This window comes from Cervus elaphus, chromosome X, assembly GCF_910594005.1.
Source record: "Cervus elaphus chromosome X, mCerEla1.1, whole genome shotgun sequence".
NCBI classification, from domain to species: domain Eukaryota; kingdom Metazoa; phylum Chordata; class Mammalia; order Artiodactyla; family Cervidae; genus Cervus; species Cervus elaphus.
In genome coordinates, this window is record NC_057848.1 from 163,248,796 (window position 1) to 163,266,356 (window position 17,561).

At 40.4% G+C, this 17,561-nt stretch overlaps 1 protein-coding gene across 5 annotated transcripts in view; it reads right to left on the bottom strand.

Annotated features, from left to right (window-relative positions):
- Positions 1-17,561, bottom strand: part of FRMPD4 (FERM and PDZ domain containing 4) — a 529,221-nt gene that overhangs the window by 101,180 nt on the left and 410,480 nt on the right. The window lies entirely within an intron of this gene.

Genomic DNA, 17,561 nt, shown 5'->3' on the forward strand with positions numbered 1-17,561 from the left:
CATGAAGCCAAGGAATTTTGTTTCATTTTCTGATTTATCCCAGGTGCCTAGAATACTGCCTGACACATAGTGGACTCTCAATAAATAACTGAATTACCGAGTAGAGAAAAAGACAACTCTTCATCAAATTACAACTGATCTGCTGAGAAAGAATCTCAGACTATGCTGGACCTTTAGTGGGTAACACATATGGCTTCTGACTCCAGCGAAATTGAAGTGATGGGGATCATTTGGGTGGCAATGGGTTATCCTGGTGTCAAATACAGTCTCTTTTTCAAAGTTGAGGAATTAACTCTTGGTGTTTCTGTTCCAGAAAAACATTAAAATGATTTAAATGTTTTTGTTAACACCTAAACATTGGAAGGCTTATCGATAATTGAAACTTGAAATCTGTACAGCCTTCAAAAATTTTCAAAATGCTTCCCTAAACAGCTCATTTGATCCACAAAACAACCTTAAGCATGAAAGAGCAGAGCAGGTATTATTATCTGCACTGTGCAGAGAGGAAACTGAGAATGGTGGCTTATTGTCACTCAGGGCCCATGTCCCAGAGTCAGGTTGAAAATCAGCTCCTGGAAGTCTTCACTCATGCACATCATCCAAGGCAGACTTCATTGGAGAAGAGTTATTAGTTTGAACACCAGAAATCTCCTTAAATATGTAAGCCAAGATTATTTCAGTGACACAGACTTAATTCAATTTTTCTCTCTCTAATCTTCAATAAGTAAAAGAAGATCATTTTAAAATACCTTGAAAAGATGCTACTCTACACACCATCTGGACAATGTATTGTTTAAATGTAATCAAGAAGGAAAGTGAAGGAGGAATCCTGTGGTCCTTCAGTGTAATTCATAAGAGTTGAGAAAAATCAATGACAACCCTCTTTTTGGCATATATCACTGACTAGGAAAATAGAAGTTTAAAATCCCTTTGAAACAGAAAGGAAGGAAATGTCTTTTCGATCCAGCAGTTGGTGATCTGGAACACCAGCAAAAAAAGTGTTAGTCGCAAACGAACCCGTTGTGGGTCATGTGCTGACACTCATCTGTTACCTCCTTTCATCTTCACAAGTCCCACTGATAGAAGGAATTGGACCCCACCACCTCCTCTTTGTAAATGCCCACAGAGGAAGAAGAACTGGGCCAGGATCACACTCTTCTCAGGTGTAAAGCCAGGTGCCATTCACACCAGGTCTTCTGATTCTGAGTGTCATGTGCTCGACCAGCTACATCATTGGCAAGCACAGTGCAGAAGGAGAACGCGGGGCCCTCCTTCCACCAGGACTGAGAACTTCAGGACAGCAGAAGGTGAAACCCGGTCCCGGGTCCTGTGTGACTGCAGCATCACATGGCCATGAGTCCGGCCTTGGTAGGGTGCTATCTCCAAAGTCTCACAGTGGCCTCCACAGCAGTACGTGAGGCGGATGGTCCCTTCCCTCCCTGGTGCCGGCCCCGCACTCCACTGAGGCAGGGGCTACTTCCCCGCACCCCCCGGCTCACAGCCATGCCTAGCCACAAGGCTGGCCCGCTCTGGGGGCACCCGCTGCCTCCGACAGTAATCCTGGCTGATGGGCTAGTCTACCGCCCTCTACCTGGTCACCTCCACGGAGGGCTGGAGGTGGACATTGCTGGAGCATCTGGGTATTTCTTCAGACCTGGTCCCTTGCTGGACTTGCACCTTTGTGCTCAGGATGTAGTGGCAGCAAGGCAGCCACCAGCTACGTAGCAGCCTCCCTCAGTCATTGGCTCGAGCCCCAGTGGGCCCCTGACCCAAGCAAGAGTCCATGGGTGAGCAACAGGTCAACCAGTGACTGCTAGTGGCCCCTCTCAGCTATTGGTTGGTTCCACAGTAAGCCCCTCCCCCAGCTGAGGGAACAATCGTAATTGTCAATCAGGGAACTTTAGTGGCCCTGCTCAGCTATTGGTCGGTTGGTCGGTTTCACAGTAAGTCCTACCCCCAAGTGAGGGAACAGTAGTAACTGTCAAGCAGGGAGCTTTAGTGGCCCCCCTCATCCATTGGTCGGTGCCACAGTAGGCCCCACTCCTCCTTCTGACATAAAAGGAGCCTGAATTATGATTGAGGGAAGGTGGTTTTTTGAGGTGCTCATCTGTCAGCTTCTCAGTCTGCCAGCTTTCAGATGAAAGTTATTCCTTGTTCCAACAACTCGTCTCCCAGACCGGAAACAGGCGTGGCTGTTTGTGCCTGTGGGTGAGTGGGGTTACCTCGGGGTCATGAACACTGTGCTGTTCTCTTGTGTCCTCTGTAAGAGGGCTCCATCTCAGAGTGTAACAAGAGAGAACAAACCCGACGCCATATTGGATCTATATCTTTAGCTTTAACCCTTGTGCTCTGTTGTCTCTGCTTAGTCAAGCTGCCTCTGCACCTTTGAAAAGAACATCGCCTTGTTGAAGCTTTATAAGGAACATTGGAACCAGACCTATGTAAGAAGAAAGAATACTGACACAAAGAAGTTTGTAACAACCAGCCACACCCCTATTCCCTTTAGTATAAAAGAATTCTAACTCAGGTAATATGGAACTTCTGGACACTAGTTCAGCATCTTCTTGGTTTGCTAGCATTCTCAATGAAGCTGCTATTCCTTGTCCCTAAAACTTGTCCCTTGATTTACTGGCCTGTCGTGTGGCGATCAGTTCGAGCTTGGGTTCAGTAACATGAGCTGTGCTGGACTCTAGCTACATTTGGAAATGTGTCTCTCCTCTTATCCCCAGCGGGAAGAAAGGAAAAATGGAGAGGAAATCCACATTCTTTGGCTCTGAGCTCTGAATTTGCAACAGAATCCACAGAAGACATATTCTAAATGATGAAGAGGTCGCAGAGGTGATGTAGCTTGTTAATAATCATAGGAGTTGTGTTACAGAGAATCAAATCCTGGCTGGCATAACTCAGTTGCAAGTGTAGAGTGGGACTAGGAAAGATGAGTCCCCATGTTGCTGCCGGTACTGTGAGAAGCTTCCAGCAGTGGTGCCCAAACTTTACTGCATATTAGAATCATCTGGAGAGCATTAAAAATCCCGAATGCCCAGGTTTCACCACAGACTAACTATATCTAAGGGTGAAAGCCAGGATCACTTTTCAAAAAAGATTTCTCAGGGGATTCCAAAGTGTAGCAATGTTTAGGGATCATTCACCTGTGCAGGGAAGGGTATGTTCTAGTACCTTCTAGATAACAGGAAAAGGGGCCACAACTAATGTCCCTAACAACCTCCTGGAGCATCCACTGCAAATGTAAGTTAAAATATTTACAGCATCTCTAGAAAGATCATCTTCTTTCCACTTACATGATTAAGTAAGTCTCCAATTTTTAATTTATCATTCACTTAATAAGTACTACAATATTATTTTATTAATATCTGACATTTATTAAACACTAATTTCATGCTAAGCCTCTTTCAAGATGCTTTCCATATGTTAGCTCATTTAATTCTCCAAAACAACATAAAATGCATTCATTTATTCATTTTGTTAACAAATGTTTATTGTACACCCACTGGCTTCTCAGTTCTGGGGACACAACAGGAATGAAAGCAGAATGAAAAATACGATGTTCACTCTAGTGTACAGAGACAGGGAATAAACTAATGGGTAAGACATATGGCTTATCAGGTCATTATAAGCACTAAGAAGAAAAATAATGCAGGGAGGAAGGCTGCAGAGCTGATAGGTGAGGATATTGCCAAGTTACACTAGGGGTCAGAAAATGATTGGAGGAGGTACATTTCAGTAGTGCAAAGGTCCTAAGGAGAAGTGAGAGCAGCCAGTGGTAGGGGGAGGTGGAGGCAGTGAGAGGAGTGGTAAAGAACTGATGAGCAGTTGAAGATGACACAGGTTCTAAGAAGAACTCTGTCTTTTGTTCTGAGTAAAAGAGGAAGCTGTTGGAAGGTTCTGAATGGAGGTGATGTGACAATACCATACTGAGAACAGACAGGAGGGTGCGCTGGTGAGCAGGGAGGGCATTTCAGGTCCCACTGCATCAGTCCTGACAAATTATCACGGTGCCCTGGAACAGGGTGGGGGCAGACATGGCAAGAAATCCTTGGACTTTTAACATATTTGGAAGCCACTTTGACAGAGGAGGGTTGGGCTCCTACTTTGGCTCGTTCTTCCTGCACACATAGGAGGGTCCCGGTGAGGATGGACCTATGAGCACACTATCTAATGCAGGTTCCAAGTCTTGATGTACCCAAATTGCAGGAGACATTTACTCTTTAAGGAACTACAGGAAACACACAAATGCTCAGGTATAGGGCCAGTAGGGGAACTGGTATGCTAGTCTGGAATGAGACTCTGGAACCAGACTCTCTGAGTTCAAACCCTGGCCCCACCACTATCTAGCAGTGTCATGTGGACAAATAACTTCATCATCCTGTACCTCAGTTTCATTATCAAGGATAAGAAAGGATAAGAAAGGTGATAAGAAAGGAAACAATCTCATCAGATCGCTGTGAAAATTAAATGAATGAACAAATATCAAGCACCTTGCAAACTCTCTCACATGTGGGAAGCACTCAAAAAGCATCCACTATTATTTTCATCTCTTGAGCGCAATGAACAGAAAGGCATAGATTTCAGACATTATGAACTCATTCAATCTTAAAATATGAAAACAAACTCAGTGTTTCAATTGCCTATAGCCCAATGCTCAGTGAGATGCCTCACAAATCCTAAGTAAGCTCTGAGGTCTTCAGTTTGAAGAATTGTATCAAGTGCAATGTCAGTAAACACAAATAAACATTAACATGCATGAAGTAAAACAGTATCAGAAAACAGTCGAAGAAACTCTAGGCTCCTCTAGCAACTGAGTCAAGATTAGTAAGTTTTCCTCCTCTGTGTTTCAAAGACTGTTAAATGACCTTGGAGTGAGCCCGTATCATAAAGAAAGTGAGACGCACTAACTCCATTTTAAGGAGTGAGACTAGAGAGCAGGCCCTTTCATCCCAGATACTACCATCCTCTGTGTCAACAGAGAATCTGCCCTCAGTCCCTAACACTTCCCCACCCCAATAAAGTTTGAAACTTACAAGCAGGTGTGTATTTTGTGATTGCTGCCTGTTCTAGTATTTTCTCTTTTGTTTATTATTATTTTTAATTCTATTTGTTTTGCTTGCACTTAGTGGATAACCTTCCACTGTTATTATCATTTTCTTGATAAATAGATTATATTTTCAGAATACATTATCTATAAATAATCAACCCCTGTCTCTTTTCCAGTAAGAATGGATTCACACTAAAATGTTCCCCCATGAAACATCATTTTGCCCTTTGTGTTACGCAAGTATTTTTTGGCTCTCTCCCTGTAATATTTTTTATAAAGATGCTTGAGTTCTTTTATAATGAGCTGAAAAAGCAACATCTTTTTACCTGCTGAACATGCTTCAGTGAATTCTGATGCTGAGCCTTGAGGAATACAACTGATGAGCTACACAAACTTTCAGCCCCTGCCCCAATCTTCTCCAAAAAACACACGCAAATAAGCTAGACATCTCTGACCTAAAAATCCATAGTGTATTAATTGAGATGGAAAATGTGTCCACTGAGATTAAATGAACGATCTTCCTGTTTTTGACAGATTCATATCAAAAGGAATGATAGGAATTCTGCTGCCTAACTTTTCACAACAAAAGGAAAGGGCTTTCTTTGAACTCAAGAAGCTTTTGTTCCTCAGCAGAAATAAAAGACTGATACATCCAAAGTATCACAAAGAACTACTTTGACTAGTAAAATGTGCCCTGTAAGAAAACCTATTAATATAGTAATTTCAGTTTTCCATTCACTTATTAGAGCCAGTGAGGTCCTTTATTGGAATACGTTCTGAGCAGAAAGATCTTGGAAGAAGCAAAATTAGAAGCCATTACCTTTGGTGGGGAGTTAAAGAATATAGAAAGATGGCGGCAGGTGGGATCCCTAGGAAGTTAAGATTGGAATGAAAAGGAGTATAAATAAACACAGGTGCCTGAGTTCTGATTGAGAAGGTCACTGTTCGTGTTACCTTTCAGAGATGGGCAACTGTGATTCCATGAGAGCATTAAGCATCAACATAAAATATTCCCATCTAGGTAGCACTGGTATGGGTTGGAGACAGTGGCATTCTTTATTTGCCCACTGGATGTGATTTGCCACTGGACACCACATTGCTATTAAGTGCCTTCCCACTGGACACATGACACACTTCTCCACCCCTTGACTCTGTTAACATCTCATTGCCCAAAGCGTATCACATGGTTGAGCCCAGATATGAGAAACGAAACACACCTGTGTAGGTGGACATGAGCTCTTGCTTTTCTCTTGTCACCATGAGAAGACATTCTCAATGTTGCTGTCTGCCCTTCAGCTTGGGCTCTGGAATGGACACATGTGCAACAGACCAGAACCGGAACCTCAGTGAGGAGCCAAGTGAAACACAGCTGCCCCTCATCCTAGATCAGCCAGCTGAATGAAGGGTAACAAATGATGACTGTTTTATGACATTGACTTTGGGGACGTTTGTTATACACCAAAAGTTCGCTCATACTATCTGTAGTTCGTGTTTTCAGTAGTATTCAAAAACTCTGAAATACCACATCCAAAAAGGATGCTCTCTACCAACCCTATTCTCCATAACACTGATGGCTAAATATATCACATTTTACAAACATCACAGACACTTCCACAGGAAACTTCTCCCCTCAATGTCCCAGTTGACATGCAGCCACAGGCATTTCATGCTCTGTTCTTCATGACTTTCTCATATCTCTGACTGGACTTGAGTAGTGGTGGCTCCCAAGCCAACATTCCAGAAGCCCTGTTGTGACCTGTGAGGTGGCCTAATAAGAAAGGCTCTGAGCAAAAGTGTTGAGCCAGACCAACTAGAGTTCCTAGAATATGAATGTAAGTAGGAAGGAAAAAGAAAGCAGAAGTGTGAATTATTGAAGTTGATAGGTTACAACTCAGAGGGGATCATGAGGTAGATTAGATCCCAGGATATGTCTCCAGTAAGTCAAAATTAGGATGATGTGTGCAAAATAACACCCTGAAATGAATTTTTGCTTTCTTCTCATTGAGTTTTTTTCTCTTCCTTAACTAGTAAGGTAGACAGCCTTCATTCAGTTCCTTGCCTTAGGGAAGATGCATTTACCAGGGTCCAGAGCAAAAGCTGACACCAGAAACCCTCTCTCTTGACTTGTTTCCTTAACGTCTGAGCAACTTGACTTAGGAGTCAAGGGTAGAGGATCCCTGTGAGGTGGCAGAAAGTTCAGGAGAGATAGCTTGGTGGTAAGTCTAGCAAAGCACCAAGATCCATAGGCTGAGCCTAAAAAAATGTCAGAGTCAGTGAACTTCAGGGGACTATGAAGGCTCGGATTACAGTATCTTAGGACTGAAGACCACAAAAAGGCCTGCTTCAATTTCTGCTCTGCAGAGATTTGAGTATTCTCAAAAGGGACTTTTGAATATTCCACATGATTATATTCGAATTGCCAATCAGCAGAAATCTAATATGACAACACACATGAGTTTAAGGATAAGATTTATATTGGCTATGTTAGTAAACAGCATCTTTGAGGGAAAGGTGAAAGGAGAATTGAAAGAGAAGTGATGCCATTGGAGAGAAATCATACTGTGGGGTGATGTCAAGCTAGGAAATTCAGCAAGTATCTCTAATGAGGGTCTTAAAACTTCTCTGAATCTGGAACTACCTCCTAGGGCTGCTTCTCACGAGGCTAGGAGGCTCTACCACGTTGCATTTCCATTCTCATACATCCATGGGATTCCATATCTTTTAGGATATATGTATTTTTATTCTTGACTGCCCCCACTTCCTTTTTTATAAAACAAATCCAGACAAGCCTCTGTCCTCTGGAATGAAAAGAGCCCAATCAAATCCCACCCCTGGAGGTGAGTAAAATTTAATATGAACATAGATAACCAGACATGATGTGTTTCCAGGTCACATAACACAGTGAGTCTCAGGCTTTTTGCCTTCATGAATATATATGCAGATTATGAGTTCAGGGGAACTTAACTTTCACTAATCAATTCCACAGGCCACTGTCAGTCAATTCCTACAACATGTCACGAGCATTTAAAGATTTAGGACTGTTTAGTCAAGCTTGGAAACTCACATAGTACTTGAAAAGTCAAGAGAATCCAGAATCCTTACTTAAACTTGTTAGAGAATTTTAGGAGGGTTTGAAAGAAATGGGGTTTTTGCTTAAAGGGTAGACAAAAGATGAAAAAATTCAATTCTTTTCAAATTAATTTATAGATTTTATGCCATCAAATAAAGATAACTCAAAAGTTCTTTTAAAGAATTCAACAAAGAGAATTTTAAAATTTTATATGATAATAGAAAAGAACACTCTGAACAAGAAAAATACTCTGGCTGTTGAACCCTACAGGATACTGAGACACTGGGACAAGTAAAGAAAAGTATAAAATGATGGAATAGCAGCTTTGACTACAACAAAACAAAGGTTCCAGGGTAAATTTAGAGATAAATGCCTGCTTGAGAGAATTCAGTGCAAGTTTTGGCACCAAAGAAAGTGAAGTACTTTAGCATGTCAACAATATGGTTGCTTTCAAAACAAAACCATTAAGTGCAGTAGAGTGACTATGAAAATCTTTTTGTCCTACTCAGGGGTAGCTACCTGGTAACAGTGAACTAAAAGAGTTGTCTCTTCAGAGTTAAGGGGGTATTATAATAATGAATGAGAAAGTAGCTTATTTTTTAAAAGAAACCTGGATTGTGGTAAGAATATAGGGAAACAGATGTTTGCAAATGATTCTAGCATTATGTGCTTGTTTTATTGAAAATTATGCAAATATGTATCTATCAAAACAGCAGCCTTTGAAAACCTGAATATGAATTTTTCTAACCTGTTTTAAAAACCTCCAAATGAAGCATTTCAGTGGACTCATGTCTGAAAATATGATAAATGGCAACATCTTCCATTTTGTTTGTGAGAACAGCTGAAGGACATCAAGGAATACAGAAGCTTCCCAGCTGAATTTCAACAAAATCCCTTGCATGGATGGACATGAAAAACAGTATTTCCTAATCTAATAAGCAAGCTGGTGAAACACTTTGTCCATTTGTCTCTTCGTATGTTTCTATAGTTCCCTCTTTTCTCCACTGACACTGATTGAAACCAAGTAAAGAAATAGGCTGAACTTGAAGCCAAACCTTCAATATTTATCCAATGAAGCTGTAAATCAAAATGCTCAAACATCCTGAATGACTTTATTGTCATTTAAAATATTAAATACATGTTAATGAAGCAGTAGGAGCAAAAATGTTTGCAAGTCATTAAAATGTTTATTTCATCTTCATCTCATTTAAACATCTATTCTTTATAGCCACATATATATTATATATACATAACATGAACACATGAATATATATTAAGGGGGTATGTGCTCAAAACGTTTTTACTAATAGGCATACAAAAGCTACAAATGTGGACATTTTTATTCTGTATGATCTAGGGGTTTCCTGACTTATGGTGTGGCTCTAAAAGGTGTTCTGTATACTCGATGATTTGAGAGAATAGCATTGAAACATGTACATTACTATATATGAGATAGATCACCAGTCCAGGTTCAATGCATGAGACAGGGCGCTCAGGGCTGGTGCACTGGGACGACCCTGAGGGATGGGATGGGGAGGGAGGTGGGAGGGGGGTTCAGGATGGGGAACACATGTACACCCATGGCTGATTCATGATTAAATGTACGGCAAAAACCACTACAATATTGTAAAGTAATTAGCCTCCAATTAAAATAAATAAATAAATTTTAAAAGAAAGGTAAAACGTGTTCTATATACTCAAACAGAATGGACAGAATCACTGATATCCCAAAGCTGCTCACAGCTCTCGAAAAGTCTGGCTCTCATTCAGAAATATTCAGCAGCATTTTTAGAAACCGAAAAATGAAGTTGGAGTGCTGCTGATGGGAAATGGTGCCTTTCCACCCAGTTATCTGATCCTGCCCCAGGCACCAACATGAGACAGAGTGGCCCTGGGTTTGAGTGACTAAGGCACAGACAAGTTGATGGTTAAGGTATGTGCTCTTGCTTTGGGCTCCACTAGATTGAACCCTTTGGGGTTTGGAAATCTAACCATCCCAAATTGAAGATGTCATGGATATCTGTTCCTTACAGAGCATGAAGTATTGCATGGCTGGGCAGACTTTTTCTTCTTGATAGATAACCCTTTTTTTTTTTTAATATCTATAGGAAAATATATTTTTGAACAAAAGACTTGATAACAATGAGCTAAGCTTTTCTCAAACATGTTAAAATCATTACTTTAGGTCTGAGAGTTTGTCTCCATCAAACTGGATTCTACCTATATTTTAGTGCAGTATGTGGGGGTGGTTAAGTCACAGGAGGCCCCCTTCCCATCCCAAGGGGCAGTTGTATATCCCTGTGATCTATGCATATTTGAAAATTTATAAGTTTGTACTTAGAAGTGAAAACAATCCCATGGTTCTTTTAAATTCAAACTGTAAGAATGAGTGTAACAGAAACCCTGATCTAAGACAATATTTTAAAACATGAGTTGATTTTAATAAAAGATATTTTTAGAGAGACGATTAGGCACACTTCATAAATTTCATGATTTTCTAATCTTTATACAAAGGATTTCAAAAAGCAATTAAGTGGTAAGGGTTTACTTTGATGACTAAGAACTTATGATGGAAGTTAAAAGGCACTGGTAAGGAAATCACAGAATGAAAGGTTTAAGCCAACAGTCCTGTGTTAATTAAAAACTTGTGATCTCTTAATCTTTTCTTCATTAAAATAATCATTCCTACCCCCTACTTAGAGCATTTAGTTTTCCTAAGACATAAAACTACATGACTGCTCAGGGTTACGCATCTATTCTGTTCTGGGTTGGGTTTGTTTGCTTGTGTTCCCCTTGTTCTAAGCCCCATTACAAGGGAACAGAACCTTAGCCCCACATCCCCTAGATCCACGCCTGGCTCCTTTTTCTATGAGCTCTATGTGTTGGGATCCTTGCTCCTGTGGGAGGCACTAGGTGGGTTGCTGCTCTCTGGCTTCCACTGGTTTCAACCAATTGAGATGCCTGCAGGGGAAAGCGAGGTGAAGAGGACAAAGAGATCAGGGCATTTCACCCTCCTGCCCCCTCCTCGATTTGGTCCAGGTCTGAAGTGACTTCAGCCACTCTGAATACTGTTCCTGTCACATCAGGCCTCTTGCAGGGCTCCAAGGTCACACCATGTTCCATGGCAGGCCTTTTGAGCCTAGTGATGATAACAGGTTCCAACTACTGCTACTCCCTGGGTGCCTCCATGACACTTGTTGGTTTCCTTATCTGAGCCCACATCCATCCATTTCCTGCCAGAGCCATGCATCAAGCCTCTCTCTTCCATGAAGCAACCTTGTAAGTCCCAGGAAACAAACTCTGTCTCTGGGATGGCACTAATAAGGAGTCTCCTTGTGCTGGCTTCCAGTGATCAATGTAATTCTAGCTTTTTTTTTAAATTTTTAGCTGTGAGATAATAAACATCTCTGATTTGAGAGAAGCACTGAGATCAATTGTAGGAGATCCCCTGGTGGCTCAGATGGTAAAGAGTCTGCCTTCAATGCAGGAGACCCGGGTTTGATCCCTGGGTTGGGAAGATTCACCTGGAGAAGGTAATGGCAATCCATTCCAGTATTCTTGCCTGGAAAATCCCATGGATAGAGGAGCCTGGCAGGCTATAGTCCATGGGGTCGCAAAGAGTTGGACACGACGGAGTGGCTTCACTTTCTTTCACTTTATTTGAGATCAATTATTCAACTGATATTTAATTATAAGATAGCAATCATACATGTATTTACACCAGTGCTTCTCAAAAACAAACAAAAACAAAAAACCTTCTAAAATTACCTATGAAATAACATTCTTTCTGAATGAAACATATTCTCTGCATATAAACCTTTAAAGACAATGAAGACACTGAACTGATTTGCTGACCACTGTGGAATCCATTTCAATTTGCCTAATTTGACTGAGATGCAAGCTCTTTTTATCTTGAAGGATGCTCTCTTTCTTTCTCTGTCAAAGTGTTCTGAGTAAACTTTTATCGTTATTCAACATTACATAGAGTCAAATTTTCAAGACAGAGAATATCACTGAATTTGAGAGCTGGATGATCCTGACTAATGCTTTTATGTTTTAGAAGACTTGATATGCTCATTTGAAGATTTCATCTATCATTTGCCTTCAAGTTGGCAGAAGAACTTTTCAATTTCAGTTAAAGTCAGTCTCTTTTGTTATTTATGGTGGATCAAATGTATCAACCATTTATTCAACAACTAACAGAACCTTTTTATCTGACTGTGCCCAGGATATGGCTATGTTTCAGACCAACAAGCTTATATTACAGTGCAGGCACCAGCAAACTATAGTCCATGGGTTCCAAATGTGATCTCTGCCTGATTTAGTAAATAAAGTTTTATTGGAACACAGTCACACCCATTATTTATGCATTGTAGCTGTTTGCATGTTATCATAGCAGACTTTAGTAGTTGTGACAGAGACTGGCCCACAAAATCTAAAATAACTACTATTGGGTCCTTTACAGAACAAAATTGCTAACACCTCTACCAATGAAAGGACTGAGACAATAAAAATCAAATAAATATGAACTATATCATGTACTGTCAGAGGTTGGTAGTTTTTATGAAGAAAAATAGAGTAGGATAGAGAATGAAAGAGGGAGTGGATTGTTTCAACAAGATGGGAGTGGAGGCCTCTCTAAGGAGACTATTTCTGAGATTTGATTGAAGTGGGGAACTAACTGGGAAGGTACTAATGAGAAAAATATCTTAGGCAAAATAAATAGATGCATAATGAGACCTTGAGAGAAGAGTCTCAGGGCCATTGTTTTAATCAAGCACTCATGCCTTTATTTAAGAAAGCTTTCATGAACATCAGTTTACTATGAAGTTCTCCTTGGTTCTTGCTTTCAAAGAAATTCACAGCTATTAAAGAAATCCCAAACCTGTAAGAGGAGCCAGATAGATATTTATTTTTCCTCCCAGTTAGGTTGCCCTCCGAGATTCAAAAACTTCCCCCAGACCCACCAGTGAGAGGGTTTCCTGGTGTTTGGAAACTTCCTCTATTAAGACTCCCTTCCCGGGACGGATCTCCAGCCCTAACTCTATTGTCTCTCTTTTTATCTTTTATATTTTGTCCTACCTCCTTTCGAAGACAATGGGCTGCTTTTCTGGGTGTCTGATGTCCTCTGCTAGCGATCAGAAGTTGTTTTGTGGAGTTTGCTCAGCGTTCAAATGTTCTTTCGATGAGTTTGTAGGGGAGGAAGTGGTCTCCCCGTCCTATTCCTCTGCCATCTTAGTTCCCTCCCTTGAGCCAGATAGATAGATAAAGACTTGATTACAACAGATTACTGACTTCCCTGGTGGCTCAATGGCAAAGAATCCATCTGCCAGTGCAGGAGACCTGGGTTCATTCCATAGGGGGGGGCGGGGGGAAGATCCCCTGGAAGAGGGCACAGCAACCCACTCCAGTATTCTTGCCTGGAGAATTCCATGGACAGAAAAGCCTGGCAGGCTACAGTCCATAGGGTCACAAAGAGTTGAACACGACTGAAGTGGCTTAGCATGCATGCATGCATAAGAGATTGCTAGAGGCAAATGTGATGGAAGGGTTCACTCTATACTGCGGGGAACAGTTCATGAGGGTGGTCAGGGTACCTCAAGGGCAGTGAATGGGGACCAGGAAAGACAGAAGATGCCCATGAAGTGAGTCTATAGATATGAAGTGGTGACTACCGACAGGATGGGAATTAAGGGAAGAATAAGCAAAGCCATAGAGGCATAAAATAAACTGGTGTGGGGACAGCTGTAAGTGTTGCTTGTTGGATAATGGGGGAGAGTGTTTAGAAAACAGCACAGTATCTAGGAGATAGGAGGTTACAGAGGAAAACTACAAGCCGTGTTAGAATGCTGCCCAGTATCAGCCAGACACCTTTATGTAAGCAAGAGCATGTCCTTCCTGGAAAGGTCAGAGGCTCTAAAATCTATCACACGATTAGGATCTGGTATGCAATGAGTTGAGGGAATAAAAATCCTGAAATTCTCTCCACATTCTAGGAGACGAAAGTAGGAAATCTTAGAAAATAAGATAAACATAGTTCTTAAATACTAACTTGAACACACATATTATTAATTTTATTAATGAATCAGAGTATTCATTTTGAAGGCTATAGTTCAAAGGACCACAAAATTTAAAAATGACTCAGACTGAAACATTTCTCCAGTCATGTTTTCAGCTTTAGCAAATGAGATGCAATACATCAAGGATCTATTAGGGCTTGTATAAATTAACGTCCAAAATAGGTCCCACTAATTCAAGATCAAATTTATCCTTCAAGGACTCAGTTCTATTTGTCAATACCAACACAGAAAACCATTTCAACAATTAGTCTTTTATCAACATCCAGTTCATCTACTCAGAGAGATTTTTGTCATCATTAAAGACGATGAATTTAGCGCCTGCAAAATGCTTATTGACTGTGTCTTGTGAATCTAATTGTAGGATCTAAAAGGGTAAAATGTTTGTCAGTTTCCTTAAAGCTGCAAAATCCCCACAGCTAGACTGGTAATCAATTACATTAATTGAGTTCAATTCAATGTGTTTAAGAGATGACTTTTATGTTAATGACACTCTAATGTGTCAGAGGCAATAACAGTTAAGTCACATCCTTGAGGTGATTGAAATGCTGAGTAGAGCTGGTGGCTCTCAAACTCACACCAACTCTAGGTATGTATTACCCCCAAGACCACTCAATCTTAGATTGAGATTTACTGCTGATTAAAAATTTAAAAGATAGGTAATCTAGGCAAGCAGTCACATAATGAACACTCAGAATGATATGCATTGTTTGGCAATAATCAATATGAACCGTGTGAGATCTGGGTGAGTGTAAGTTAATGGGAATTGAATTTGAGAGAAGGCTATTGTGGTTTAGTCACTAAGTCATGTCCGACTCTTGTGAACCCATGGATTGTAGCCTGCTAGGCTCTTTTGTCCATGGGATTCTCCAGACAAGAATACTGGAGTGGGTTGCCAATTCCTAGAGAAGTCTATAGAATACTTCAAATACCACTAGGGGAACTCCTGGAGATTTCATGTGCACAACCACATTAGAAAAAAAATTAGCTGTAAGCCCAAGCTCTTTTATTCTCAGTCCTGACTTCGGAGCTACTGGGTAGGACCCAGGAGCACGGATCTTGAGATCATGTCAATGGCCCTTCCATGACAGTTGGTGAGTGGTCCTGTGGTTTCAGGACTACATTCCAGCTAGACTAGAGGTGCTAGTGAGCAAGCTCAACATCACCAGAAAGCACTGGGAGGAAACCAGAGGATTTCATTGCTCAGAACCCATTCAAGCAGGGAAGGCCTTCCGTTTCAGTAGGTGGAAGAGAAAAATCACTGAGAGTAAAATGATCAATATCTTCAAAGGTAATGATTTTCCCACCACCTGACTCCATTTCAAAACAAAAATATTAAACCAATTAAAGAATGTGAAACAGCGTTATGATCAGGCTCGAGCTAATTCACTTCAGTTGTGTCTGACTCTTATGGGTCCCCATGGACTGTAGCCTGACAAGCTCCTCTGTCCATGGGGTTCTCCAGGCAAGAATACTGAAGTGAGTTAGTTGCCATGTCCTCCTCCAGGGGATCTTTCCAACCCAGGGATTGAACCTGCACCTCCTGCGGCTCCTGCACTGAAGGCATATTCTTTACCACCTGAGCCATCTTTCCATGATACCTACTTCAATGCTTAAAAATATTTCATTTTTTCAGACCCAACTTAGATGATAACCTAAATCATCCTTTAAATCTTTCCATTAATTAGTATTATTGAGGAATCTGCATTTTTAAAAGGTATTCAAGGTGATTCTGGTACAGGGTTCAGGGTTACATTTTGAAAAGCCCTGGCTCAGTGGGAGCCATCCAGGGAGGGAGCTCAAGAGATGAAACAGATAGTCAACCTCATATATCTTGCACTTTGCAGCCCCCTCTCGCTGGAGGGACTGTCAATTATCTTAATTCCCAGTTACTTTCTTGAGAATCTGAGTTCCCAGATGGAGAAGCATTTATGGGAGGAAATAGCAATTCTTGATGACAAATAATTTGATGACTTGAATAAACATTTGCCATTATGTAGGTATGAATGCAGACCTCTGTTGAGGGTTGGAAAGCATATAGATTAAAGGCACTTGTTTTAAAACTCATATGTTCTACTGTTGAGAACTGATGTACCATCATTTGTGGACAAAGGAAGCAGCTCTTCATTGCTTCATTTTAATTTCCGGTGTTGCTCACACACAGACCGATGGTACTGGGACTTGGGAACATTCCTACCCGAACATCTGGAGTACAAGCCAAGTTTATTTTATAGACCTTTACTATGGCAATTTGCATTTCCCTTTGTCTCAGTAAGAGAATTTTAGGGAAAATTTTACTTCATTTTATATTGTTAGATTCACTGGAATAAGCTCAAAATAGCTCATGCTTTCGGAGGCCATGCATGCTTAATGGCATATTGAAATTTTTAAAGAGCTCAATTATTTTCCAGAATAATTAACATGTGTCAGCAGTATCCATTTTACTAGATGCAGATTTCTTATGATCATAATTGATGTTTAACAAAATATGGAACATAGGCATTTTCAATGACATATATTTAGCAATTTTATGCATGCCTAATTAACTTGTCACAATAGTATTCATTTAATTCAATTTAACTGAAAGCTACTTTCAACCTTTATTAGTGTGACACTTATTTTCTGGGCCACACAAGCCACAGGGGAAAGAAATCAAAGACCCAAGATAAAACTCTGGGAGATTTTGCCCCAATTCCTCCCTACTTTTAAAAAAGGACTTTAAAACTTTATGATCATCTCTCTTCCTCACAAGTGGTTTCCATTCTCTTCAATAATTTATTTTTGCCTAAGTTTGAAGTCATATTTTTAAAATCAGACACTGTGCTAGGCTCTAAAGAAAAGAACCAGTACCATCATAGTAGCAGGTGCTGCTAACATGCACTGAGCTTGCCAAACACTGTTCTCAATTATATTGATATACACATATTACTACATTTATTTTCACAATGAACTTTGGAGTATTCTTATTAATCATAGTTGAGGACATTGAGGAACAGAGTGGTAACATTCAAGATATGAAAGTACTAGAAGAAAATTAAAGACCATATTTAGAATCTTGGAGTAGGAAGGGCATTTCTAAATAAAATGTGAAATCTAGAAGCTCCAAGGAAAAGACAAACAGGTTCAACTACATAGTAATTTAAAGAGGTGAAAAAATAAACAAATTTGTAAGACAACACACTGGAAGAAAACATTTGCAAGACATAGAAAAAAAATACAATATACATAAGAGATAAACAGCTTGTACAGTTAAGAAAAAAAAAGGTAACCCAATTAAAAAAAATGGTGAAGTACATAATCAGTGTGTGTGTGTGCTTCCTTAGTCACATCTGGCTCTTTGGGACCCCATGGACTGTAGTCC